General features: G+C 39.1%; 1 long non-coding RNA gene and 1 other non-coding gene across 2 annotated transcripts in view; both read right to left on the reverse strand.

Annotated features, from left to right (window-relative positions):
- The window catches only part of LOC131478522 (uncharacterized), a 109,536-nt gene extending 99,441 nt beyond the window's left edge, over positions 1–10,095 (reverse strand). Inside the window, exon 1 of the long non-coding RNA XR_009244525.1 lies at positions 10,001–10,095. This is a non-coding gene — a long non-coding RNA (uncharacterized LOC131478522). The remainder of the gene's footprint in view (positions 1–10,000) is intronic.
- LOC118760651 (small nucleolar RNA U13) lies at positions 6,082–6,185 on the reverse strand. The gene has a single exon (XR_004996907.2). It is a non-coding gene; the product is annotated as a small nucleolar RNA U13 (small nucleolar RNA).
- Positions 10,096–27,159: the final 17,064 nt, after the last annotated feature.

Below are 27,159 nucleotides of genomic sequence, written 5' to 3' on the forward strand. Positions count from 1 at the left end.
TGCCACTTGTGCTCACCTCTAATTATCTTTAATCAGGCTTATGCAATAGAAAGCTATGTTTCAGTGGCTGTGATTGGGCCCAGGGCATAGCAAAGTCTATAATTACTATTTGGTTAAATCAAACCTCTTTTGGAATTTAGCAGCCATTTGTGAAAATTCCCTCAATATTTTTAGACCACAGCCTTATGCTTTTATATCTTTATGAGAAAACAGAGACAAACAAGCAATAGTTAAGTAGAAATAAGTGCCTATGAATTAACAAATGTGAAAAATGAAAAAACTAGCCACAGGCAGAAGGAAAGGAGTATTCATTGTACAGAGAAATTACACAATTGCTACATTAACTTTTCATGAGGGATAGATATGTCTTTAAGGGTGTTTCCAACTTTTGAATACTAAAACGCTGAAATGTTTTCCTCCAATTGACCACTGAGAATATTACAAGAAGGATCACCATCAAAATACCTTGGTTCAATTCCCAATTCTCCCAGGTAGTTTCTGGAGCTATGAGACGTTAGGAAAGATCATTGAATCTTACAGATCGTCAGCTCAAAAAACAAAACTAAAACAAAAAATAAATCCCCTTCCTGACTATTCCATAAGGCTTTGTGAAGATGAAATAAAACAACATAGCATTTGGTAACACTGTTGGCATAGTAATTGCACTTAATAAATGATTGGTAGAAATAATAATTTCTATCATTGAAGCAAATAGCTTTTGTGGGCTCTCTAGGAGAGAAAGGTGTTTCCTTTGCCTGTATCTTCCTCGTTCCCCCTACCTCAGTTGCTAATTAAAATTATACAGCAGAGTTGAAGAAAAGAACTCTTACAGGCCATATTCTGCCTTGAGATTGAGAAAGGTTATTCCCAAATGGTGTGATTTTTTTCCACTATAGATCTATAATGCCCCTGGAATAGTACAGTTGATGATGTTAAAGCACATGAATACACAGTCTAATTATTTCCAAATGAAATTACTACTGATACAATGTAATGCAGGTGGTGCTTAATAAACAACTCTTTCACTGAGTAAACAAAACAGGGAAACTGAGTATTTTAAAGACACATAAGTGAAATTACTTATGGCACCTTATGTATGTCTTTAGATTTAAATTCTGTTTTACACTCACCTCTCAGATATATGCCATTGGAAGAATCTGGCAACACAAACACATGAAAATATCCTTAATCAAGTTCATATGTGTAGATCCTGCTCTTAGAGAGGTGGATACAAAAGAACTGGAGTCACTTATTTCTGTACTTGGGCAGCTGTGCTGTTGGACCAATGCCACCCTGATTCCCCACTGAAACAAAGGAAACAGACTCTGTTTTCAAGAAAATAACACCTAACACTCTGTCCCAACAGTTGTCTCCAAATGTTATCCTCCTTAAAGAACACTGTAATAATTATGAATATATGATTAGATGACATTTGGAAAGATTATCTGTGTGTGTGTGAAATGTTTAACTTTTCTCATCTTAAGCCACCAAGACTGTGGTCATTTACTTGAGCTTTAAAGGGCAACACCTGACATTTGGTCTTTGATGGATTTCACAGGCTGCTTGTAAGCTTAAAGGTTTTGCTGGTTAAATCAGGTTTGATCACAGAGGCTATTTGCAACTTTATGCTCTGTCTCACAGAAATGTCAGTGTTTGCCTTTGCTCTGGACTGGCTACAGCGAAGTCAAGGTTTGTCTCTGAGTGGTTCTGAAAATAGAAGAACTTGGAATTTAGATCTGTGCCCATAGCCTCCCACAAGCAACCCATATGAAGTATTCCTGAGCAACACTACTGGGGACAATTAATGCTTCTAACTCTTCCATACTATAAACTGTCAACACATTTTCCTTTCTTCTCTTCCTGGTGGAATAAAACCATATTTTGATAATAAGCTTGAAAAATACATTTTCTATGGATTCTGTGGAAATAACTATCTCATTCTGTATGGGAAGTTAAACTTCAGCTGGACTTGCAATTGCAGCTTGGCAGGCCTCTTGTTGACTCTCTTGAGAATTTCTTAGAACAGTTGTTCTAAATTCAAACTGTTTCCACTCTCTCAAGTCCCCAGTCCTACTCCAGCTGTCTCTCTTCTCATGGGTGACCTCACCACCTACTTCACTGTGAAGGCTGTGACCATGTAGGCACCCTCATTCCCTTTCCTTCTTCAAACTGCAGAATGCATACTCCTTTTTTATAAATTTTATTTATGTATGTATTTTTATTGGAAAGTCAGATATACAGAATGGAGAGACAGAGAGGAAGCTCTTCCATCCACTGATTCACTACACAAGTGGCCGTAACGGCCAGTCCAAAGCCAGGAGCCAGGAGCATCCCCCAGCTCTCCCAAGTGGGTTTGGGGACCCAAGGCTTTGGGCTGTCTTTGACTGCTTTCCGAGGCCACAAGCAGGGAGCCAGATGGGAAGTGGAGCAGCAGGGATACAAACCAGCGCCCCTATGGGATCCCTGTGCATGCAAGATGAGGACTTTAGCTGCTAGGTTATTGCCCCAGGCCCATGCATACTGCTTTTGCCCATACTCTACTGCAATGCTATCTCAAAGAAAGCACTGTGTTTCTTTGCTGAAGCTATGCCCTCTTCCTGGGTATCTGATCCCTTCTCTCTTCAGCTGCTCAGAGAAATTGTCCATCAACTATTTTTAGTGGTTCCTTCCTCATATCCATGTTCAGGGCTCCCCTATCTTGACCTTAGTTACCATCCTATTTCTCAGCTTCCTTCCGTAAACCGCACTTCTTGCTGCCTCTCTCATCAGCACTCCAGGCCCTCCACTCTTTTACACACTATTCAACCTGCTGTCTTGAAAGTCAGCAATGACCTAATAACTGGAAGATTTAATGTTTTTTTTTTCGTGTTAGAATTCTCCCTGCTTGACCTTCCTACAGTTTTTACCAAGGTAAACCACTTCACCCTTCTTAGAACACTCTCCCTGGCTTCCATGAAATAACCATTATTTTTTCCTTCCTATCTCTTTTTTTCCAATTCATCTTCTTTGGCTCTTCTTCCTCTTTCTACCCAAGAAATACAGATATTCTCCCCAAAGGTCCTATCCTTGGCTCTCATCTTCTCTATACTCCCTCTTGATTAATATACTCACTTTTTAAAAAATTTATTTATTTTATTATTCCATGATACAGTTCCACAGGCTCCAGCATTCTCCTTATCCCCTCCCCAAATCCCCACACCCCTACTGATTTCTCCCATGCCATTACAATAGTATCGTCCTTCACGATCAGTCATAATTCCATCATTCTGCTATTTAAGTGTATCCTCACATTGTAGGCATGGACAATAGCAGAGTCTAGCGTCCTATTGTCAAGACTATGTAATGCCTCTCATTCACATATTCATTCATCAATTTACTTGCTGCAAATCATATATGGAAAGCGAATGCACAATATATATCATTTCAACTGGAGTATTTTGACTATGAAAGCTGGCACTGTTATTACTTACATCAGAGTGATAAGCATAATCCCAAATTTGCTTGGGCAAACTGAGATGTGTGATAACCCTAAGTGTAACACTGTCAGTATTGTGAAGCAGTTAAATTAGGTTGTAAGTTCACCCTCCCTTCAGACAGCATTTAGTCTAGTAGAATGAAAACACATGCACATAAACCAACACCATACTATTAGAAAGTGGTAAATACCCTGAAAGAGGTGCAAATTATATTGAGTTTGCAGGGGTAATAACAGATTTGATTTTTACCACAATGAATTAGGAAAGGCTTTATGAAAGTGTTCCTCATGGAGTTCATGGGCACATGAAGATGGTGGCAGGTGACAGTTTCAGGTGGAGGCAATGATATAAGCAGGACTCCACCCATGGTTTTTCAGTTGGTGTGCTGAAAAGGTGTTACAAATGAGGGGATACTGGGGAGGGAGTGCAGGGAAATCTTTCAGGACCATAAAAAGAGTGAGAAAAAGTACAATATAGCCTATCAAGATCAAATCTGGTAATTCATAGACAACAGACTCAAAGCAGCACTAAACAACAGTAAAACTACTATACCAATGCATGAGGGGGGAATCGGGTGCGATCCTGACAACCTCTTAACAGGAGGTCATGTGCCTGGAGCAGGAGGGCACTCCAGGGTGGAGCAGGTTAAGGAGGAAGCTTGGATCCCAACCATGAAGACTCCCAGACCTTCACCACAAACTATTAATACGAGCAACAAGGACTATATCCCAACTGCCAAGGAGGCCACAGGGAATTGGATGCCCTCAGAGGCCGAGTACTCTGAGGTCACCCACCCCCAACCGGAGCTTCCGCAGGGGATGGAAGAAGTCCAAACACTACCGTGCAGAAACCAGCGTCATCAGAACGACAACCAGAAGCCCTGAGCGGTCTGCAGAAACAGAAGAACAATAAACGTCCTTCGGGATCAGGGAGGAGAGCTTTCTCTGGTCCGAGCCTGGCTCCACCTCTGGACCCCCACTCTCCCTCGCAATGACCATCGGGATCGCTTCGAAAACCCCTCACAGCAAACAAACAATCACACAAACTAAAAAAAAAAAAAACCTAAAATAAATAGGCAAACAACAGAAAGTAGAGCTTGAAATCTGACAGGAAAGAGCTGGCGTGGATTGGCTCATGCCTCGCTGGGTTGGACACAAAGATTAGTTACTCCTCACCATGGTGTTGAAGATTTTCCTGCACACCCCTCCCAAAAAAAATGTTCTGCACCTTAAATGTCGACAAATATCTTGTTAGAGTTACAAGCCAGTCTAGATTATCCTAAAATCTGCCAAGATCAGCAAAATTATACTTCAACACAACAAATGGCTAAATAGTAAAATAGTAAAAATAGCCATAATAGTAAAATGGCTAAATGAATGGTACCTTATAGCCATTCTAAGGTATATAGCAGCCAGTCCTGTATATAAACTAAAATCGAAATGTCAATGAGCTAATCATAGGTTGTGGTTAAGAACTTGCTTTTTTTTTCCTTTTTTTTTTTAAACATACTGGTTACTCAAAACCATGTCAATTCCATAATATTGCAAACTGCTGTTGATGTTATATTGGGACTCTTAATTAATTGACTGTGATGATATTCTACCAGCTCTAACTTCAGACCAGAAATGGTCTCCCCCAAGAAACTGTTCAACCCATCTGGACAATAAGTAGCTGGACTCTAGGCTTGGTATATGTTTGCAAGGAAAGAATCTTGATTGAATTTGAACTGTAATACTGCATCAAGGTGGAGGAATCCACCAGGGGGGAGGGGCGTGGGGAGGAGTGGGGGGACTCCCAGAGCCTATGAAACTGTCACATATTGCAAAATAATTAATAAAAAAAAAACAAATGAGGGGATACTGCTCACATTGTTGATGCGTTGATGTGAAAACTGTTCATACTTTATTATTCCAAATTTGAGTAATTTGTGCATATGTTACAATATTCTAATATATGTCAGAAGAATATCATTTGCCAATGATCATTACAATTCTAACAGATGGAAGTAATGTGTTAGGAAAGAAACTCTGTTTTCTTATTTTACACCAAGAATCCACATGGTCTGACAATGATCCTGAGTATGTGCAAAAGAGAGAATTGTTGAATATAAATACAACATAGAGGTAGATCTGTATAACTAAAACAACAGGGTTCATGGAAGTCACAATTTAAAACAGTTGGAAAAGCAGATGCAGACCAGATTGTGCAAGGCATTCAGTGTCAGCCTAAGAAAATCATGCAGTAGTGAAGAGGCACAGGTCAAAATGGTTTTAAGAAATTGCATTGGGAACAATGTATAAAACACTTTTAAAGGCAAGGTCTGCAAATGGAATGATCATTAGAAGGTTATTTGTCTTCCATTGTAAGTCAACATTTCCCAGCATGAGCTAATAGACAACACCAGGGCTCATATGGCTGCACCACGAAGACTCCAAGGAGTGAGAATGTACACTCTGAAAATCGTAGGTTATATGTCTTCAAGGTCAAAGATGAATGCTGCTCTAGTTAATACATTCATGTTCTAAAGAATGTACGGGAGAAAAATGAGAATAAATGTGTTCTCTTTGCCTTTTAGTATACTTTATTTTATCCCCATCTAAATTCACATTGGTTGAGTAATGTGCCAACATTGTAACAAAGTTTGAGCGAGGCACATCGAGCCCAGTGGTGTGTAAACTCAATCATCACAATGATGAGTCATAAAAGGATCAGATTTCAAACTGAAAGGAGAGTTCCTCAAAGTGTTAGATAGTGATCACTTTTATTTCATTATCTGGATCTTGGTCACATGGGCACACGTAAGGGAAGCTGAAAAAATAGTGTCTTTTAGCTGAGCAACATGGTACTCAAAAATCCAGCTTCTAAAAAGAAGATGGGGTATCAGATACTAGAAGGTAACTGAGATTGTCACTACAGGAAGGTAAGACAAAGCAGGAAGGGTCAGGCAGGCAGGGTTTCCTGCCTGTCTATTGAAAAAGGTTTTTTCTAATTTGTACCTGGACCTAATCCCAACATATTCTAGAACAGATTTATGTATTTTTGTTTATTTTAACCTGGGATTCTAAAATTGAATTTTTACTTGAAACACAGGAATCCTATACACACACACGTTTTATGGCCCAGCACGGTAGCCTAGTGGCTAAAGTCCTCGCCTTGAATGTGCCAGGATCCCATATGGGCACCGGTTCTAATCCCAGCAGCTCCACTTCCCATCCAGCTCCCTGCTTGTGGCCTGGGAAAGCAGTTGAGGACGGCCCAAAGCCTTGGGACCCTGCACCTGTGTGGGAGACCAGGAAGAGCTCCTGGCTCCTGGATTTGGATTAGCTCAGCTCTGGCCATTGTGGTCACTTGGGGACTGAATCATTGCATGGAAGATCTTCCTCTCTGTCTCTCCTCCTCTATGTATATCTGAGATATATATATATATACACACACACACATATTCATTCCATTATTCAGTTTTTTAGGTATAGGGATTCCTCCCTCCATGTCTCCTTCCTCCCTCCCTGCTTTCCCATCTCACCATTTTCACCCATATTATCACAGTAGTGTAGTCTCTTAGTGACAGTTACAAATTTATTTTTTAAAAGAACTTCAGAATGGTTTCCCTAGTTGGAGCAACACAGAAAATACCACACTAAAAGCCGGAGATTCAATTATAGCTACACATTATAAATTAGAACAAGAAAAGACCCATTTGGTACCATGGTTATTGTAGCACACATTAGCTGGAATCACAACCCATACCACCGACCCCCAGAACATGTTATAACACAATAACCCAGTTTTATTTTAATTATTCCTTGAAAATTATGTTTGCAAGGACTTCAAATACATTACTACTTTATAATTTTTAATCTAATATACATGATTGGCATATTAACCACATAGAAAACAAGCAATTTAATGCTCATTTTATTGGTAGGCTTGGGAACAAAGTTATGCTTAGATCATAAGGTTTCTAAGAAGGATTCAAGCACTGAGTCCTCTGGGCTTTCTAGCTCGCAAGCTTGTTTCTCACTAGCAGGCTGGTGACTTAAAGCTTCCTTTGTGTTTATGCCTGAGTGCATCAGATGAACCAGTGACAAAACTGAGATTAGCACAGATTCCTCAAAATACACGATTTCACTCTATGCAAACTAAATGTGATGATTTTTAAAAACGTTTTTTCAATCCTAAATAGAACTCCCCACTTTCACAGATGAAGCACCTCAAAGATACTGCGGGACTGCTCAGGATCACAGATCAAGAGGAACAAGAGACATTTTGAAAAAGTATCCTCTCTAGACTTGACCAACAGATATGGAAAGGGAAGAGAACAGAGAATAAGGAATTTAAAAAAAAAAAAAAAAAACAAGGAAGGGGGAGATTAATGTTTTGTTTTGATTGGCTTTGTTTTGGTTTTGTATTTTTCAATAAATGTACTGACCTAAACAATATCTTAGCAAGGCAGGTCAGTATTCACAGCCCTTCGAACCCCATTTAACCTTTATTTGCCTCATCTGCTAAGCATCTTGGCCAAGATCACATACCGAATCACTGACACAATCATCATGAGGCCCCAAGTGCCTGGTTCCCAGTTTCACATTTAAAATAAGCCAAATGACAAAAGAGAGGGAAAAACTGGGTCAGAGACACAAAGTTGGCCTGAAAAATCCGTGGTTCAAACTAAAGCAAATTACACAAAGACGACGAGATTTCTCATCTAAATAGAAAAAATAGGACCCTAGAATTTTCTTTCACAATAGATATACAAACATATTTTTCAATGATGAGAAGGGCAAAATGTTAAATCTAGCATCATTGGTAATTATTTTAGTTGGTGAAGCTCTTTTTTTTTTCTTTTTGCAAAATCTTAGTAAGTAGGGACACAAACAAGCTAAGAAATTGGTGATACACACATCTTTGAAGATCCAACTGTGAAATAGATGTGAGCACTAAGTAAAACATGCCTAACGCCAAAGACCGGTCTTTCAGGGGTTAGTTGGTTCCCAAGTGCTTGGGCCCCTGCACCCATGTGGCAGATCCAGATAAAGCTGGCACTCCTCCACTCTCTTCCCTTTTCTCTAACTCTACACTTTGCATAAATAAGCAAGTCTTTAAGAAATAAAGTATTAGTTGGTAATATCTGTCCTTTAAGTTCCTGATTATCTAAACTGATTTTCACCAATTTATTCTCTTGTATCCTTTAGAGATATCCTTAGATTCCTAAACCTGTACCCCAGCTTGCCTAGCTGCGTCTAATCTCACCATGCTTCATTCACCATTATTTTCTGAACCTTGGTTTTCTGTCCCAAAGGTCAAACCTGTTATTTCCTTTGATTTATATGTATTCTCACTCTCTCTCACTCTCATTCTTTTTTTAAAACAAAAGATTTATTTATTTTTATTGGAAAGGCAGATATACAAAGAGGAGGAGAGACATAGAGAAAGATCTTCCATGCAATGATTCACTCCACAAGCAGCCACAACAGCTGGAGCTAGGCCAATCCAAAGCCAGGAGCCAGGAGCTCCTCCAGGTCTCCCACATGGGTCCCAGGGTCCCAAGCCCTGGGCTGTCCTCAACTGCTTTCCCAGGCCACAAGCAGGGAGCTGGATGGGAAGTGGAGCTGCCGGGATTAGAACCGGCACCCATACGGGATCCTGGCACATTCAAGGCGAGGACTTTAACCACTACCTTATCACGCCAGGCCCTCTCACTCTCATTCTTACACATACATATACACACCCCATCCCAAACCTTCCTCTCACCACAAATTTAGGGGTTGTCAGTAAAATTCCAGGTTTTCCCCTATACAAGTACAGCTGTTCAAAGGTACCAAGGTTAGTCCCAGTGTCTTTGGGGCCTCACCCAGAGGCCTCTCACCCTGCCTCTCCAATGGGGAGTTTCACTTTCCCTTTGCTAAATATAGTGTCTGTTAGGCATGGAAAACAAACAAACAAACAAAAACAAAAACAAAGGTACCAAGGTTGACAACCAGCCTTTGGAGCTAGAGACAGAGGGCTGAAAACGAGCTCCTCCTTAATGATTTTTCTACAACAGACACCCATGAGAGAACCATTCTAGAGGTATTGTGGAACATTCTTGGCTATTACATATCATGGGTACATCACCATATGCCAGGGTATGGAGAACACAGGAATGCTTTTAATAAATTCACAACCCTGGATTTCCCCCTTTTGGAAATGTTCCCATACTACAGGAAAAGGAAAGGATTTGGGGTCCATCAAGACTGCCTACACTCCTCAGCCCTGACTCACCCCAAGAACCCCAGGCCAGGAACTGAGCCCTGGCCCCCAACCCACGATTCTGTGGTTATGGACAGAAGTGGAGTTCATCTGACTTTGTTAAGGTTTTCACCCAGGTGACTCCAAAAATACTTAGCCTAGCTCACACTGTACGGGGATGGGTTCCTTACTCTGCAAGCAGTTGTTCACATTTCCCTACCACCACCAGCATTCTCACTGTTCTCCAATGAATCAGTTGGGCTTTTTTCATCACCTTTTACTCGTGAAGAACTTACCTGCTTCTTGAGCAGCACACATTTCATATCACAGCTCCTGGGATCAACTCCCTCATCTATTTCTGATCCAGCCTCCTGCTGATGTACACCCTGAGAAGCAGAAGATAATGGCTTAAATTCCTGGGTCTCTGCTACCTACAGTGAGAAACTGAGATGAAGTTCTTCTCTCCCAGCCTCAGGCTGGCCCAAGTCTGGAGTAGATCTGTGCACATAAGCACTATCTCACTATCTCTCTTGCTCTTGCTCTTACTCTCACTCTATCCTTCAAATAAATAAAAGAATTCCCTAGGTAACCTCTGAGAGCCCCACGTAGTCACACTGTGCCACCTCTGATACTTATTAACTCAATTGTTCCAGTAGTCATAACACAAGAGAATTTAGAACTTAGTTCATTAATAGAGTTAGAAGATTCAGAGTTCTATTTTTATAGTATGCTGGCAACTAGGTATATAGATGAGTTCACAAAACCCATCAGCATTTAAGGCTTACAGCCACAATAGTCTGCTGCAGCAGATACCCTGAATATGTAAACACATGATTTCAAGCTATCTGACTTTGGCTTTACCAGTCTCCAGAAAACAAGCACACTCAGACATTAATTTGAGGCTGGTAAGAAGTTAGAAGAAATGCAGATATGTGAGAGTGTGTATACATCCATACGTATTCATACATTACATGGCTTGTTACCCAGCTAATTTTGTTACGATTTTTTTTAATCCCTTAAGGTGGGCCCAGTGCTGTAGCTTAAGGCTAAAGTCCTCGCCTTGCATGCACCGGAATCCCATATGGGCACCAATTCTAATCCCGGCGGCCCTGCTTCCCATCCAGCTCCCTGCTTGTGACCTGGAAAAGCAGTCAAGGATGGCCCAAGGTCTTGGGACCCTGCATCCATGTAGGAGATCCTGGAGGAAGCTCCTGGCTCCTGGCTTTGGATTGGCTCAGCTTTGGCCACTGCTCCTGCTTGGGGAGTGAATCAGCAAACGGAAGATCTTCTTATCTGTCTCTCCTCCTCTCTGTACATCTAACTTCACAATAAAAATAAAATAAAATCTAAAAAAAATCTCTCAAGGTCAGCATTGTAGTACAGCAACAACACCTGCATCCCCATAGCCTAGTGCCAGTTCAATCCCAGGTATTCCACTTTTCCAGTCCAACTTTCTACTAATGCACCTGGGAAAGCAGGGAAAGACTGCCCAATGATTTGGGCCTTTGCCATGTCATCCATGTAGGAGATCAGGATGGAATATCTGGCTCCTGGCTTCAAATACCCCATGTTGTAACCATTGGAGAGCAAACCAATGAATAGAAGATCTCTCTCTCTCCCTCCCTCTCTCTCTCTTTCTCTGTGTCACTCTTCCTTTAAATAAATAAATCTTTAAATAAAATGTCTCTTTTTTGTATGAATCTAAAATCTTCAAATATTTTTATTTTATTGAAGCAATTATTTTCTCATCACAAAGTATTTAATGTTGAAACTGTATCCTTTCTAAAGCAAAATTACTTCTAGTGTACCGAGACAGTAATCAATTTTAAGTTGCTCTCATTATTCTCCCTCCATCTGCTGTAATCTTAAAGTTGGGTTTTAAACTGTATGTGATTTTAGAGTAAGGGAGGAGCTCCACCCGATGGTAATGCTTTGAAATGCACCAGAAGAAAATGCCACTGAACCCAACTTTCTGCCTTCCTTCACTCTCATTCTATGGACAAGATTTTTTAAATTGACATTCTAGAAACTTATAGGGGAATGGATAATAAAAACCAGCCTGCATCCTCCATCATACTGTAAATCCTCTTCTTCAGTAGTTCAGTGAACAAAGCTGAGAGCATACAAAACCTTTCACTTGGTTATTGGGGTTGATACTGGATAAAAAGCTACTTCTAATCCAGTAAACAACACCATTGTTTATACTTTATCCCTCTCCACCCCATGTTTATTTGATATTAAATATAATAATAATGACAGATAAAAAGTATTGAGTACGTTCTTTGTGATACGTGATATTCTGGGGGTTGGGGGTGTGTACACGCATACTAATTTAACTCTCATCCAACACTGTAAGGTAGGTACTATTCATGAATAAATTCAGACCTAAAGAAATAAAAGTGTCAGTGCGGTGGTGGAGTAGGCTAATCCGTCACCTGTGGTGATGAATCCTACATGGGCTCCAATTCAAGTCCCAGATAGTCCATCACCCATCCAGGTCCCTGTTTATGTCCTGGGAAATCAGTACAGGATGTCTCCTGGCCTTCGGACCCTGCACCCAAGTTGGAGACCCGGAAAAAAGTCCTGGCTCCTGGCTTCAGATCATCTCAGCTCTGGCCATTAAGACCACTTTGGGAGTGAACCAGCAAATGGAAGCTCTCTCTTGATTCTCCCTCCCTCCCTCCCTCTCTCTCTTTGTAACTCTTTCAAGTAAAATAAACAAATCCTTTGAAAGAAAAAAAGAAATCATAAATTTTTCAAGGTCACACAGTTAAAATTATCTAACTAGCCCAAGCTGAAACTACATAATACCACACCTCTCAAACTCAAATTTGAGGTGACTCTCTAAAAATAAACAACCTGAAGTCCTAATCCTGTCCACATTCTTTCTTAAAACAGACGAATGCAAAACAAGACCCGTGGGTCTATGTATTTTCTTCTTATGACTGTCATAGATTTGTGGTGCTTTGTTTGACTTATCACTCACGTACTTTCCTTCCTCTGGAACAGATTCTGTTGATGTATTGAATTGGTAGTAATTGCTGAGAGCCTAGGTTTGTGTCCTATCGCCATTTTTGTGTCTTGTCCCTTTCCAATCCTCCCTCTGTCTTAGCCTCCTCAATCATCACACATTTAAAATCACATAGAAGATATATGCCTAAAATACACTAGTATTAATGCAACCAAAATGGGATTTTTCCTAAAGCATTTAGTTGCAAAGCATTTATTTCTAAAACATTTAATATCCTGCGATCTTTTAATTCTTAATTTTTCTTAACTTAGACAGTTTGAGCACCCACTAGTTCTCACAGTAAATCTTAACTATATTTTCCTGTGTCTTCAACCTTCTACTGAAGCCATTTTTCATTAATGAAAAACATTCTTTCTCATTCACCCACCCAACAGAAACCTAGCATGTTTTTATTATTCCTATGCTCTGGAGACACAACAAAGAAATCAAATACAGTCCTTGCCTTGATGGAACTTACAATTTTGGACACCAATCAAGATAGAGAATGGAAGATGAGTCTCATCTAAGGACACAATGTATTATATACATTATATGTGTGTATATATAAATACACTTTATATGTTGTAAACATAAATCTATATGTTCGTACAATGCATATTATAAAATGCAATGCCTTCAAACTAGTTACTTGTATGCATACCATCCAGCCAGGTGACAAAAGTAGGAAATTAAGTCTTTGTAATGCCAGTGACGAAAAGGTAAAATCCATAAATATTCCAATAAAGGGAAAATCAGGATATACTCTATATTTTAAAATTACCAAATGACATATTTCTGAAATTGCTAAAAACAGGGACATCAGAGAAGTTCAGGGCTGCTCTGCAAGTCACCTTGCCATGGTATCCTCCCTTTACAATTTTTTAATTCCTGACCTTAGCAATCTGAAAGTAGCTCCACCTGACCCAAATGGGAAACCTGGGCAAATTCCTCCTTACCTTTTTATGTCTATGATGCTTGAGTACCATCAAAATTACAAACTTTGGCTGGACATAAAATATCCCATAATTTTTCAATGGTATTACCCTCTACTTCCCATCTCTACCCAATTTCTTGCATTGTCATTCATGCAACATTTTTATTACACCGTCTGGAACACATTCCATGGTAACTAAGTCCACTTCTGCCACTCCTTCTAATATCACCTCATTCCATCTCCTGTTTGAGATCTTGCTTTCTACCCTACAGTGTCAAATCCTATATAGCTATCCCAAGGAGGTCCTTTCTGCTCAGCACACATACTGAGCACATAATGAGGGCTGAGGAGAACTGTGTTAAAATTCTCCTTACTCCTTCATTGCATTTTCTAAAGCAGAGCTAGGAAAAGTTTTTTTTTTTTTCTTTAAAGTAGCAGATAATAAGTACTTTAAGCTTTGTGGTACATTCGGGGTAGGTTACAATTATCTGACTCTATTGTTGAAGCATGAAAGCAGTCATATGCAATAATTGCCTGTGCTCACCATTACACTTTATAACTCATTCCTTAGTTAATAACTAAGCACCTATTCTATACTAACTGGTGTTCTAGATGCTTGCTCTGGGCTCCGGCTCATCATATCCAAATACTTGTTATTTGTTCTGGGCCCTTTTCATTTTGTCTAATCAAATTTCTCTATCAGGGGAAGATCCCTGAGAACCATAATTGCTCATATAAAAAAATCCTGGACACTGCTTAGTAAAACTAAGGACCAAGATCAGCTGATGTATCTGGATGAGAGTAAGGCCAAAGTCTGAAGGAACTTTCCATGCTGCCCAGGAGGAGGCATAAGGAGAAGTGTCATAGTAGATCAAGATGAGGAAGAAGAGATCTGCCCACTGTGGCTCCTTTAACAAGTTATGTGTATTCTCAGCAACAGGTACTAGGCAATGCATAAATTGCACAGCCAGTAACCCTAGTATGTTTCAAATTCAAAGTCATAAAGTTCTCAACAAGAGACAACTGCTGGCCCTATTCATTGATTTAAGTTTTCCATACATACACTTCAAATACTCATTTTCCACATTATATTTGAGACTGGATACAGACAGTTGAATGCTAATTCATGGCTTTGATTAGTTGTACTTAAACCTCTGCTTCTAGTCCCAGCAATGTTGGGACCTAGTTGACCTGAAGAGTGGTTGAGACTCAAGAACAAGTGGGAGAAATTGTTGGAAAGGCAAAGTTCATAAAAGATCTTGAAAACCACATTGAGAACCATGGACTTAAACTTACAGGAAGTACGGAGTCTACAAAGTTTCTAAGTGATAAAGGAAGACGATCAAAACAAAAGTCATGTTTCAGAATCTGGTAGACTAGTTGTACTGAAGATTGACTCAGAACAGACTGAAAGCAACGAAACTTTTTCAGAAATCCAGGAATGGGGTAATCATTCTAATCCAGTTAATCACACCTGCCTCAACTCTTCAAACTTAATCCCTTGTCAAATAGACCATGGAATCCAAATGGAGAACTTTCTGCCAGCATGACATGACAAATGGCCAAATTTGGGACAAGTTCAGAATATCACAATGACCAGCAAATGAAACTGATATCTGCAGACCACCCCTTGTGTAATTTAAATTTTTACAGAGGTGATGCTTTTCACTTTGATATAAGTATCTAAATTATTTCCTTTAAGCATTAAAATTTGGGGGCATTTACTGGCACTGACAATAATAAAGGATGACTCAGATTTTCCATATTCTACTTTGAAAATTACTCTTCCTTAGACTCTCATTTCAGAATTGTATAAAAGTATTTAAAAAATAATTTTCAGGCCTGACGTGGTAGCCTAGTGGCTAAAGTCCCTGCCTTGCACGCACCAGGATCCCATATGGGCACCAGTTCATGTCCCTGCTGCTCCACTTCCCTTTCAGCTTCCTGCTTGTGGCCTGGGAAAGCAGTAGAGCACAGCCCAAAGCCTTGGGACCCTGCACCTGTGTGGAAGATCTGGAAAAAGCTCCTGGCTTCAGATCAGCTCAGCTCTGGCTGTTGCAGGTACTCGAGGAATGAACCAGCAGACAGAACATCTTTTCTGTCTCTCCTCTGTAAATCTGACTTTCCAATGAAAATAAATATTTTTTAAAATAATAATGATTCTGACAAAGGTCACACAGAAAGAGAATATTAAATAGTTATAACTCCAATTCTGAAATGAATACATAAATAGTCATAACCACCTAGGGTCAATCAAGTCCGGTTTTATTTATTTTCAGAGAAAGAAATTTTACTGATTTGTGTGTGTGTTCTGTGTGTGTATAAAACACTGACTTCTATTTGAACACTACTATCAATGATTCATACCTAACATAATCAAGATCTGAAAAGTGGGGATAGAAACAATGGTAGAAAATCACAAAAATCATAAGCTTTTAATAGTAATTACAAAAAATGCTTTTATAAAATACAAAGACAAAATCATTAGATGGGCAGGTATTTAGTGTAAGTTAAGATGTTGCTTGGGATGCCTACATCTCATATTAGAATGTTTAATTTGAGACCTCACACTAGTTCTTGATTTCAGCTTTCTGTTAATGTGCATTCTGGGAGGCAGCCGGTGGTAGCTTCAAGTATTTGGATCCCTGGCACTCATGCAGGAAACTCAGTTTTAATTCCTGGCTTCTGGCTTTAGCCTCGCTTGACCCAAGCTTCTGCTGCTATTTTAGGAAGCAAAACACTAGACAGAAGTACTCTGCAGTTGTCTCTTTCCAGAGAGATAGAGAGAGAGAGAGAGAGAGAGAGAGAGAGAGAGAGAGAGAGAGAGGCAGAGATCCTTTTCAAATAAATTAATATTTTATAAAGATATAATTTGGGGGCAGGGGAGAATCTACACACTGTCTCAATTGGTTAATCCTCCACCTGCAAGTGCTAGCATCCCATATGGATACCAGTTCTTCTCTCAGATGCTCCATTTTCATTCCAGCTCCCTGTTAATGGCCTAGGAAAGCAGTAGGGGATGGCCCAAAGCCTGGGGATGGTGCCATGCACATGAGAAACCCAGATGGAGTTCCTGGCTGTTATGACCGTTTGGGCAGTGAAACAGTCACTCTGCCTTTCAAATAAGTAAATAAATCCTTTTTTAAAAAAGCAATCTATGAAAATGAAATTTTTTATTTTTTAATGCTAAGTCGTTGCTGATCAGGAAATAATGCAAATATTGGAAAACTAAAGACCAAAATCCAATACATGACCTATGACCTTTCTATCAACATTAGCTAATATTATTGACTATTTTAACCTTATTCTTTTTTCTTAAATGCAAAGAAAGACATATCTATGAATATTGGACACTACTATGTGCTTGTTTCCTGTTAGGTTTCTGGGATTTCTTCAAAGTTAGCCCCGTATCAGCTTATCCAGCTAAGAAAAAATACAAGGCTAGGATATTTCCTCTCATAGATTCTTTTCAAAAATCATTCTGGAATTACTAAAAATAAAATGTGCAGTTAAATTATATATACATTTATGTATAAGTAAAACAGCTTGTATCTCAATGAAACATGTAATTGCAATAAATATTACAATAAAATATGAAAAAACAAAAGGTAAACATACTAGAAAAGAAGAAAAACAGATGACATAGTAGTTTACCTAGAAAATCCAAAATAATCAAGATAAAGACTCTGCAACTATTAAGTAATTATGCCAAGACTGCAGAACATATACTAATATAGGAGTGTCAATTACATTTCTTCGTAACATCAACAAACATGGAATTTGAAATTTAAAACAATATTATTTATATTAGTACTTGGAAACCTGTAATATTTAGGTGTAAACAAAACAAAACACGCATGAGGAAAACAATAACCCTGAAGAAAGAAATCAAAGAACTGAAAAAACAGAAGTAGTCTATATTCACCGACAGGAAGATTCAATATTGTCATTATGCCAGTTTTGTCCAACTTGCTCTACAGATAAAAATTAATCAAATATAAACCCAAACTAGTTACTGTGTATCTATCAAAAAACTGATTATAACATCTATATGGAGTGGTTCAAGACCCAGAAGAGCCAACACAATTTTGAAGGGGAAGAATAAAGTTGAAGAACTAATGTATTTTATTCAAAGCTTACTATAAAGTTACAGTAATCAAGATAGTGTGGAAATACTATAAGAAAGACATGTGTAGAGTAAACAGTCCAGAAATAGAGCAAGATAAATATAGTCAAGTGATCTTCGACAAAGTAGCAAATGCTGTAAAGGAGAAACAATAGTCTTTTCAACAAATAATGCTGTAACAATGGGATATCATATGTGGAAAAAAAGAAAAATCTAGACATAGTCCTTATGCAAACAATTCAAAATGGATACTAGACATAAATGTGGAAACTATAAAATTGCTAGAAAAGGTAGGCTTTGTGGCACAGTAAGTTGAGCCACCGCTTTGGACACCTGTATCTCATAAAATGACAGTTTGAGTCCTGACTCCTCTACTTCTGATCCAGCTCCTTCTCTCTCTCTCTCTCTCTCTCTCTCTCTCTCTCTCCCTCTCTCCCTCTCTCCCTCTCTCCCTCTCTCCCTCTCTCTCTGTCTTTCTTATGAGGAAACAGCTGGATCTTTAGGGCAATAAAAAGTAAGACAAGCCCTAGAATATAACATAAAAGAAAAATATGTATGACTTTATGTATGGGAGTGACTTTTCAAATAAAACATCAAAGTCACAATCAGTGAAAGAAATCATTTATAAGCTATACTCCATTAAAATTTAAACTTTACACTTTGTATAAGACAATGTCAAGAGAATAAGAAAGTAAGCAGTAAACTGGAGAAAATATTTGTAAAATATTCATCTCCTAAAGAAATATTATTCATGGGCCCAGCAGCGTAGCCTAGTGGCTGAGGTCCTCGCCTTGAACGCCCCGGGATCCCATGTGGGTGCTGGTTCTAATCCCGGCAGCTCCACTTCCCTGCTTGCAGCTCCCTGCTTGTGGCCTGGGAAAGCAGTCAAGGATGGCTCAATGCTTTGGGACCCTGCACTCATGTGGGACACCCGGAAGAGGTTCCTGGTTCCCGGCTTCGGATCGGCACAGCATCAGCCGTTGCACTCACTTGAGGAGTGAATCATCGGACGGAAGATCTTCCTCTCTGTCTCTCCTCCTCTCTGTATATCTGACTTTGTAGTAAAAATAGATAAATCTTTTTTAAAAAAGAAATATTATTCAAAACATATAAAGAAATCTCAATAATTCAATAATAAAAAGGCAACCTAATTTAAAAACTAGAAAAATACCTGAACAGACATCTCAGCAAAATATATATATACAGATAGCCAATAAACATGCAAAGAAACACTCAACAAAATATCAGTAGGGAATTGCAAATTAAAGCAACCATAAGATATCACTACCTGTCTATTTAAACAAAAACCCAAAACACTGATAACACCAAATGCTGATGAGGATGTGAAGTAACAGGAATACCCATTTAGTGCTGGTGGGAATACAGAATGCCACAGTCACTCTGGAAGACAGTTTGACAATTTCTTACAAAATAAAGCATACTTGTATCAAATGATCCAGTTATCCCTTATATCTACCCAAAAAAGCTTAACAGAAACAGCACACATGTTTATAGTAGTTTTACTCATAATTGCTAAAACTTGAAAGCAACCAAGATGTCTTTTAGCAGTTGAACAGATAGATAACCTGGTACATCTAGACAAATGAATTAATTAAAGCTAAAAAATAAGATCAAGTTACAAAAAGATAAAGAAAAGCCATAAATGCATATTTAGGAATGCATCACTTAACAACTGATTTCTGAGAAACACACCATTGGGCATCCTTCCTATAATACTAACATCATACAACATAGTAACTCAAGCCTCAGTGGTTTAGCCTACTCCACATCTAGGTCATATAGTAGCACCTATTGCTTCTAGGTTATAGATAAAAATGTATATGAATATATATCACATCTATTTCTGAAAATGTAGACAACATAACACAATGATAATTGTGTAACTATAGAGATGATACAGAAAAAAAATGCAAGATGATAGGAATTTTTCAGATCCATTGTAGTCTTATGGGGCCATTGCTATATATGTTGTCCATCAGGGACCAAAATGTTATTTTAGGATGCATGTGAAAGAAGACAACCCAAAAAGACTACAAAAGACTACAAACTGTGAAAATCAAAATACATAACACTCTGATAAAGGCCAAATGATCAGTGGCTGCTGGGGTAAACGAAGCAGGAATGAATAGATGAAGCACAGAGCACATGATGCCATAATCGTGGCTCCATGTCATTGCTCATTGGTGTTCATTTATCAAAACTCACAGAATGTACAAGTCTAGGGTGAACCCTAATATAAACTATGGACTTGGTGATGATGTGTAAATGCAGGGTAATCTGTTGCAGCAATTGGACCATTCAGGCATGGGACATTAAAGTTTGGGAGGGGCTGTACATGTGCATGGAAAACCAACTGATGATAGTGACAACAGAGGAGAAATAATAAATGGACAATTAAAGTGCTAAGATCCAGGGCGGGAGGAAGAAAAAAGAAAAGAAAAAGTGCTAAGATCCTTGTGGTAGTAGTCAAGAAAGAGTCACTGGATAATTTGTTGATTTTATTAGAAAAAAATTTAAGTATCATAAAAAATTAAAGAAAATTATAAAAGAATTTAAAAAGGCAGGAGCCAGAAGTGGCATAGCATGCTCATCTTCCACCCACGGCACCATCATCCCATAAGGGTGCCAATTCTAGTCCTGGTTGCTCTACTTAAATTCCAGCTCTCTGCTTATAGACTGAGAAAGCAGTAAAGGATGGCTCAAATCCTTGGGCCCCTGTAGCCATGTGGGGGACCTGGAGGAGGCTCCTGGATCCTGGCTTCACATCAGCACATCACCAGCCATTGCTGCCATTTTGGTAGTGAACAAGCAGATGGAAGATCTCTCTCTCTCTCTCTCTCTCGCTCTCTCTCTCTCCCTCCCTCCCTCCCTCTTCTTTCTATAAATCTGCCTTTCAAACAAAAATAAATCTTTTTTTAAAGGCAGAGTGAATGGCTTTAAAATCAGAAGAAATTATGGGACTATGGAAAGCTTTACTAATCCAACAAAAAGTACAGGATAGGAGTGGAGATAAGGAAAAAATGATTAGTAAAGAAAACCTTAGCTCTGTAGAGAAAAAGCAAGTTGAGAATGATGTGTATATAATGACACAATTTATATGAAGTTTTAAAAGCCTGGAAAAGAAAGAAAACACTGCTATTTTACTATTTTCAGATACTTAAGTAATAAATAAATTTTTGAAAAAAATTTTCTCTGGGTAGAGAAAAGAATAGAATAAAGGAATGGTATATATGTGGGATCTCAAATACAGAAATTTTTGTTTCAATCATAAAATCCATTTTTAATTTATTCTTATTTTTAAATTTTTTTCAACTTACAACAAAATCAAAATATTTCACAATGTTTATGGTACAGATGTAGAAGCATAGATTCCTATCTACCACATCTTCCCTAAAATCTATTTGATAAAATAATAAAACCTATCAAGATTGCATAAAACTAGGTGGTATATACCTAAGTATTTTTGCATTATTTTCTATTCTTACCTGTGTTTGAAATAATTCATACTTTGAAAAACAAGTTGAAAAAGAGAGAAGAGCAAGGTGCAAAAATCTTGTATATGTACCCAAATGTTATCTTATTGACACATTAAAGTACTCAGAACATTTGTGGAAAATGCAATTAAAAGGTAAGTTTCTTTGGGTACAAAAAGATTAAAATCAATGCTTAGTTCTTGTATAGTTCGTATTTTACATTTTTTTGAAAACTCATATATGTTGGGATAGATGAGAAAAAAGGCAAGAAAGTATACATTTAACTCTTAACCATTGTCTCTGAAGGATAGAATTCATTTACATTCACCATCTGCTACATATTATTAATTTTTATTTTATTTTATTTTATTTTGGAAGGCAGAGTTACAGAGAGGAGGGGAGAGACAGAGAGAGAGAGATCGTCCATCCAATAGTTCACTCAGCCAGAGCTGAGCTGATCCGAAGCTAGGAGCCAGGAACTTCCGGGTTTCGCACTTAGGAATAGCAGCTGAATGACATAGGCCATCTTCTGTTGCTTTTCCAGGTCATAAGCAGAGAGCTGGATCAGAAGTAGAGCAGCTGGGACACGAACCAGTGCCAGAAGATATGCCGGCATGCCAGTTAGAGAATTTGCTTTCTATACCACAGCATCAGCCCCTCATTTTATTTTATAATGTACATGCATTACTATGGTAAGAAGTAAAAATACTATACACACACACACACACACACACATATTAGCAGGATTTTTTGAGATAACATTTTATTTTATATTATAGTCCAGGGGTTAATGGCTTCAACAAATATAAAGTATGCAGAAAAACTGAAAAAGAATGCAAGGGATTCTGAACACAACTTAAATCTTCATTAGGAAAATTCAAAGCAACAGCAGTTAAAGGAAAAGAACATACTTGGCAATGACCTTTTTAAGCAAGTCTTCTCTAAATTTGGTGTTATAGTCCATTATACCAAAATGCTGGAAGGAGCTATTAACATATCTATGCAAAATATCAATACATTTTCTGTGTATTTGCTAAGCCTTTCCATTACTGCAATGTGCAAAACTGAAAGAATGAGATGTTAATAAATTTGATTAATAGGAAGCCTGTGCTACCCTAGAGCAGCTGGCTTGAAGATTAGGCCACTCTTAGACTGTAATTGGATAATGCTGCTTTTGTTTTTTGCAGGAGAAGGTTAATCCTGGAGTTTATAATGACAACAAAACTGTTGGATTGCTGGCATGGTAACAAGAAAACAAGGAAACACGATGCTCTTGACTGTGTCTCATGCTAGTGACAGATATCATTTACTGTGTGTTGAATTTCAAGGATATTCTTATTTTAAAGCTAATACAATATCTTCACAACTATGAATATCACAGCATATATGATGAATGAATTGGTTATAATGTCTGTGTTGGATGGGGACTGCTAACTTCAAAACAGAAATCACTGAGATGTACACTTAGTGCTAAATGAACAGAATGTATTAAAGTGTTCATATTTGAACAGAAATGCAAGTAACAGAAACAATTAAATTCCTTCAATAGTATGTTGTAACATAACTGTGAATATGTTTTATAAAATTGACACTATCTTTAATAGGAAAGAATACCTATTTCCATAATTCATAATCCTATTGCTGAGATGGAAATGAGTCATATGCTGTTACTGGCATAGACCAAAAAAGGAGGGAGGAAAAACAGGTTTGCATCAAACCATGCATTGTCTAATACACAGCTTTTCTCAACACAGTGGTACATTTCTTATTAATTTTTTAAAAGCCTAATAGCCCCAATTTGGGCCAGCTAATACATACATTAAACCTGTAATGAATGTTGTAAAACCAATGTTGATCTCCATTTATTTGAAAGGCCAACAGACAGAAAAATCTTTTACCCATTGGTTCATTCATTAAATGCCCACAGTAACCATTGTTGAAGACTGAAGCCAGCAGCCCAGAACTCCCAGGGGAGTGGCGGGGACCTAGGCACTTGTCTCCCATCCAAGTACTAACCAGGCCCGACCCTGCTTAGCTTCCGACCCTGCTTAGCTTCCGAGATCAGACAAGATTGGGTGCATTCAGGGTGGTATGGCCGTAGACAGACCTAGGCACTTGTGCCATCATCTGTGGTCTTCCAAGGTATACATTAGCAGGAAGCTGATATGGGTTACAAATATCACGAGCAGCACCTCAAACACTGTGCCAAATAACTGTCCTGGATACACATTTTAAAATCTACTTTAAAATAACATGGTGAGCCTTGAAAACACTATACCAAGTGAGAGAAGCCATAAAAGACTATCTATTATATGACTTCATTTATAAGAAATGTCTGAAACAGGCAAATCTATATAGATAGACACAAAGAGATGGATGGCTGTTTGGGCCTGGGGGCACTGGAGGGACATTAAAGCAGACCATTAGTGCGTATTGGGTTTCTTTCAGAACACATCCTAAAATTGGCTGTAGTGATGGTTGCACTTCTTTTCAGACATCTTTCAAAAGAGTTAAACTGTACAGTTTAAATTTATTAACCTTGTGGTTAGTGAGTTATATTTCAATAAAGCTGTTTTAAAACTTGGTTTTCACAGAGCCACCTGGAGAGTGCATAATCTGGGAATGAGAGAGACCTGGGAGGGAAATAGTGGTCTCCTCCCTCTTGGGTTACCACTCCCATGGGAGGGCACTAAACAACCACCATGGGGACTGGGGAGGCTAGACAGACAGGCACTCAACAACATCTGTGAGGGCTAGATAGCTGAGCTGGTTAGATGGAACTAAGCCCTTCGACTCACGTAAGAATCAGATGGGATATGGGGCAGACTGGACTAGTCTACTACACATACTGGCAAACCAGGGCAGGGGCGCACCTGGTGGGGGTTATTGTGGGTTGCTCTGACTGGGCCGCAGCTCCCACTGGTTTAGGTGAGGGCCGAGTATGTGATAGGCAGAGCCAGGATGGAATGCAGCACTCATTGGTTCCGGTGGATGTCGGGGCTGAGAATAGAACCAACCCAGCAGTTGCAACCACCAGCTGATCAGGGTGATGGACTGTGGCGGGCCCTGTATTTGCTAGTACATATAGGAATCTGGTCTGGGAACACCTCAAATTTTCTTTGGGGATCCCCTCAATCGAAATGGAGGAATCAGAACATTAACCAAGAAAAGATGGAAGATGGAGTAGGTCAATCAACCGCCTCAGCTATATGTTGGCAGCGAAACACTGGACAAGGGAAGACTCTACAATGGACTATGTCAATCAGTGGATTCTTCAACAGCCTCATTGTACCTGGAGTGGCAAGATTGGCAGTGATTTATGACTGGTGAACTATTGGAACCACTTGAGCAAGGATCTCAGAGCGTTCCCTACATCCAGGACCTGGGGTAGGTGGGAGACTGGGTGGGGCTTCTCCTTCAATATTCCCTTTACCTCGGATATATGAAGGAAACAATAGGGAAATGGTTGTCTTACCCACTTTCCTTGCCCTTGTACCTTTTTACCCTAATTAACAATGTAAAGATTGCCAAAATATAATTTAAAAAATCACACAAAAAAACTTGGTTTCTAGGGGAACACATTGTGGTATAGTCCATAAAGCTGTGGTTTGCAATGCTGGCATGCCATATAGGTGCCATTATGTCTCTTGGCTGCTCCATTTCCGATTCAGTTCCCTGCTAAAAACCTGGGAAAGACAGAAGAGAGCCTGAATACTAGGATCCCTGTATTCCACATGGGAGACACAGATGAAAAACCTGGCTCCTGGCTTCTGCCTGGCCTACAGCCATTGCAGCCATCTAAGGAATAAACTACCAGATAGGATACTCTCTCTCTCTCATTCTTATTTAAAAACAAATACATTTTTTTGAAAACTTAGAAACCTAAGCTTACTTTCCACAAAAAAGAGGAAAATCACAAAATGAAAAATTACAGATGAAATCAAAAGAATTATTGTACAATAATTTGTAGAGTTCTATAAAATACATTTGGGGCCTGGCACGATAGCATAGTGGTTAAAGTCCTCGCTTTGCACGTGCCCAGGATCCCATATGGGTGCCAGTTCTAATCCTGGCGGCCCTGCTTCCCATCCAGCTCCCTGCTTGTGGTCTGGGAAAGCAGTTGAGGACGGCCCAAGGCTTTGGGACCCTGCACCCACGTGGGGGACCCGGAAGAGCTCCTGGCTCCTGGCTTTGGATTGGCTTAGCTCCAGCCATTGCGGTCACTCGGGGAGTGAACCATAGGAAGGAAGATCTTCTCTGTCTCTCCTCCTCTCTGTATATCCACCTTTCTAATAAAAATTTAAAAATACAAATAAATTAAAAAATAAAATACATTTGAAAACATGACTAAAATAAACTGTTTCCTAGGAAAATCTGAATCACTCAAACTAGAAGCAAACTTCCAAATACTACAGACAATATTAAACACTGTTAACAGAAGGTATTCCCCAAAGTGAATGGGGCCCAGAGGTTTTCAACAAATCTTAATATCCAAGTAGTGAATAATTCCAATGTTATTTTGCCAGTTCCACTATAAACAGAATTCAACTTATCTTCTTTAGAGTTCAAAGAAGTCTTTTTCTTTTTAATGATTTATTTGTGGGGCCAATATGATGGCTCAATTGGTTAATCTTCAACCTGTAAATGCTGGCATCCCATATGAGTACTGGTTGGTGTTCCGGCTGCTCTACTTCCCTTCCAGCTCCTTGCTTGTAGCCCGGGAAAGCAGCTGAGGACAACCCAAAGCCTTGGGACCCTGCACCTGCATGAAAGACCCAGAAGTTCCTGGCTTCTGGCTTCGGATCACCTCAGCTCTGGCCACTGTGGCCACTTAGGAATGAACCAGTAGATGGAAGATCTTTCTGTCTCTCCTCTCTATAAATTTGACCTTACAATAAAAATAAATAAATCTTAAAAAAAAAGAATGAAATGGTACAATTTATAGAGATCATTATGCTCAATGAAGTAAACCAATCCCAAAAGGACAAATATCATATGTTCTCTGTGATATAAGGTAACCTTCATGTAAAATACAAAATACATAGATACCAGGCCCGGCGTGGTAGCCGAGTGAGTAAAGTCCTTGTCTTGCATATGCCAGGATCCCATATGGGTGCCAGTTCCTGTCCTGGTTGCTCCACGTCCCATCCAGCTCCCTGCTGGAAAGCAGTCAAGGATGGTCCAAGGATTTGGGACCCTGCACCTGTTAGGGAGACCCGGAGGAGGCTCCAGGCTCCTGGCTTCAGATTGGCTCAGTTCCAGCCATTGCAGCCACTTAGGGAGTGAATAAGTGGATGGAAGATCTTTTTCTCTGTAAATCTTTCAATAAAAATAAATCTTTAAAAATAAAAATATATTTAGGTAAACTTGTATATACATATATTCATTTGGATAAACTATAAAATGAAGACTGTCATACCAAGAAGTGAAGATTTGCTGCAGTATGTAACTCTACTCCCAAATGAAACTGTTCAGTACACCTTGAAAAATATGGTACTAGATTTTCTTCAAAAAAAGATTTGTTTTTATTGTAAATGCAGATTAATAGAGAGAAGGAGATGCATAGAGAAAGATCTTCCATCTGCTGGTTCATTCCTAAAGTGGCTACAATGGCCAGAGCCAAGCCAATCCAAAGCAGGAGCCAGGAGCTTCTTCCAGGTCTCCCGCATGGATGCAGGGTCCCAAGGCTTTGGGTCATCCTTGACTGCCTTCCCAGGCTACAAGCAGGGAGCTGGATGGGAAGTAGAGCAGCCAGAACACAAACCAGTGCCCATATGGAATACCAAGATGAGGATTTGGCAATTGAGCCATTGCACTGAGCCAGATACTAGATTTTCTACCACTACCTATACCTACAATACCATGATACAGTTAAATAGCAGAATGTTGGA

The sequence above is a fragment of the Ochotona princeps genome, chromosome X, assembly GCF_030435755.1.
Source record: "Ochotona princeps isolate mOchPri1 chromosome X, mOchPri1.hap1, whole genome shotgun sequence".
Lineage (NCBI taxonomy): Eukaryota > Metazoa > Chordata > Mammalia > Lagomorpha > Ochotonidae > Ochotona > Ochotona princeps.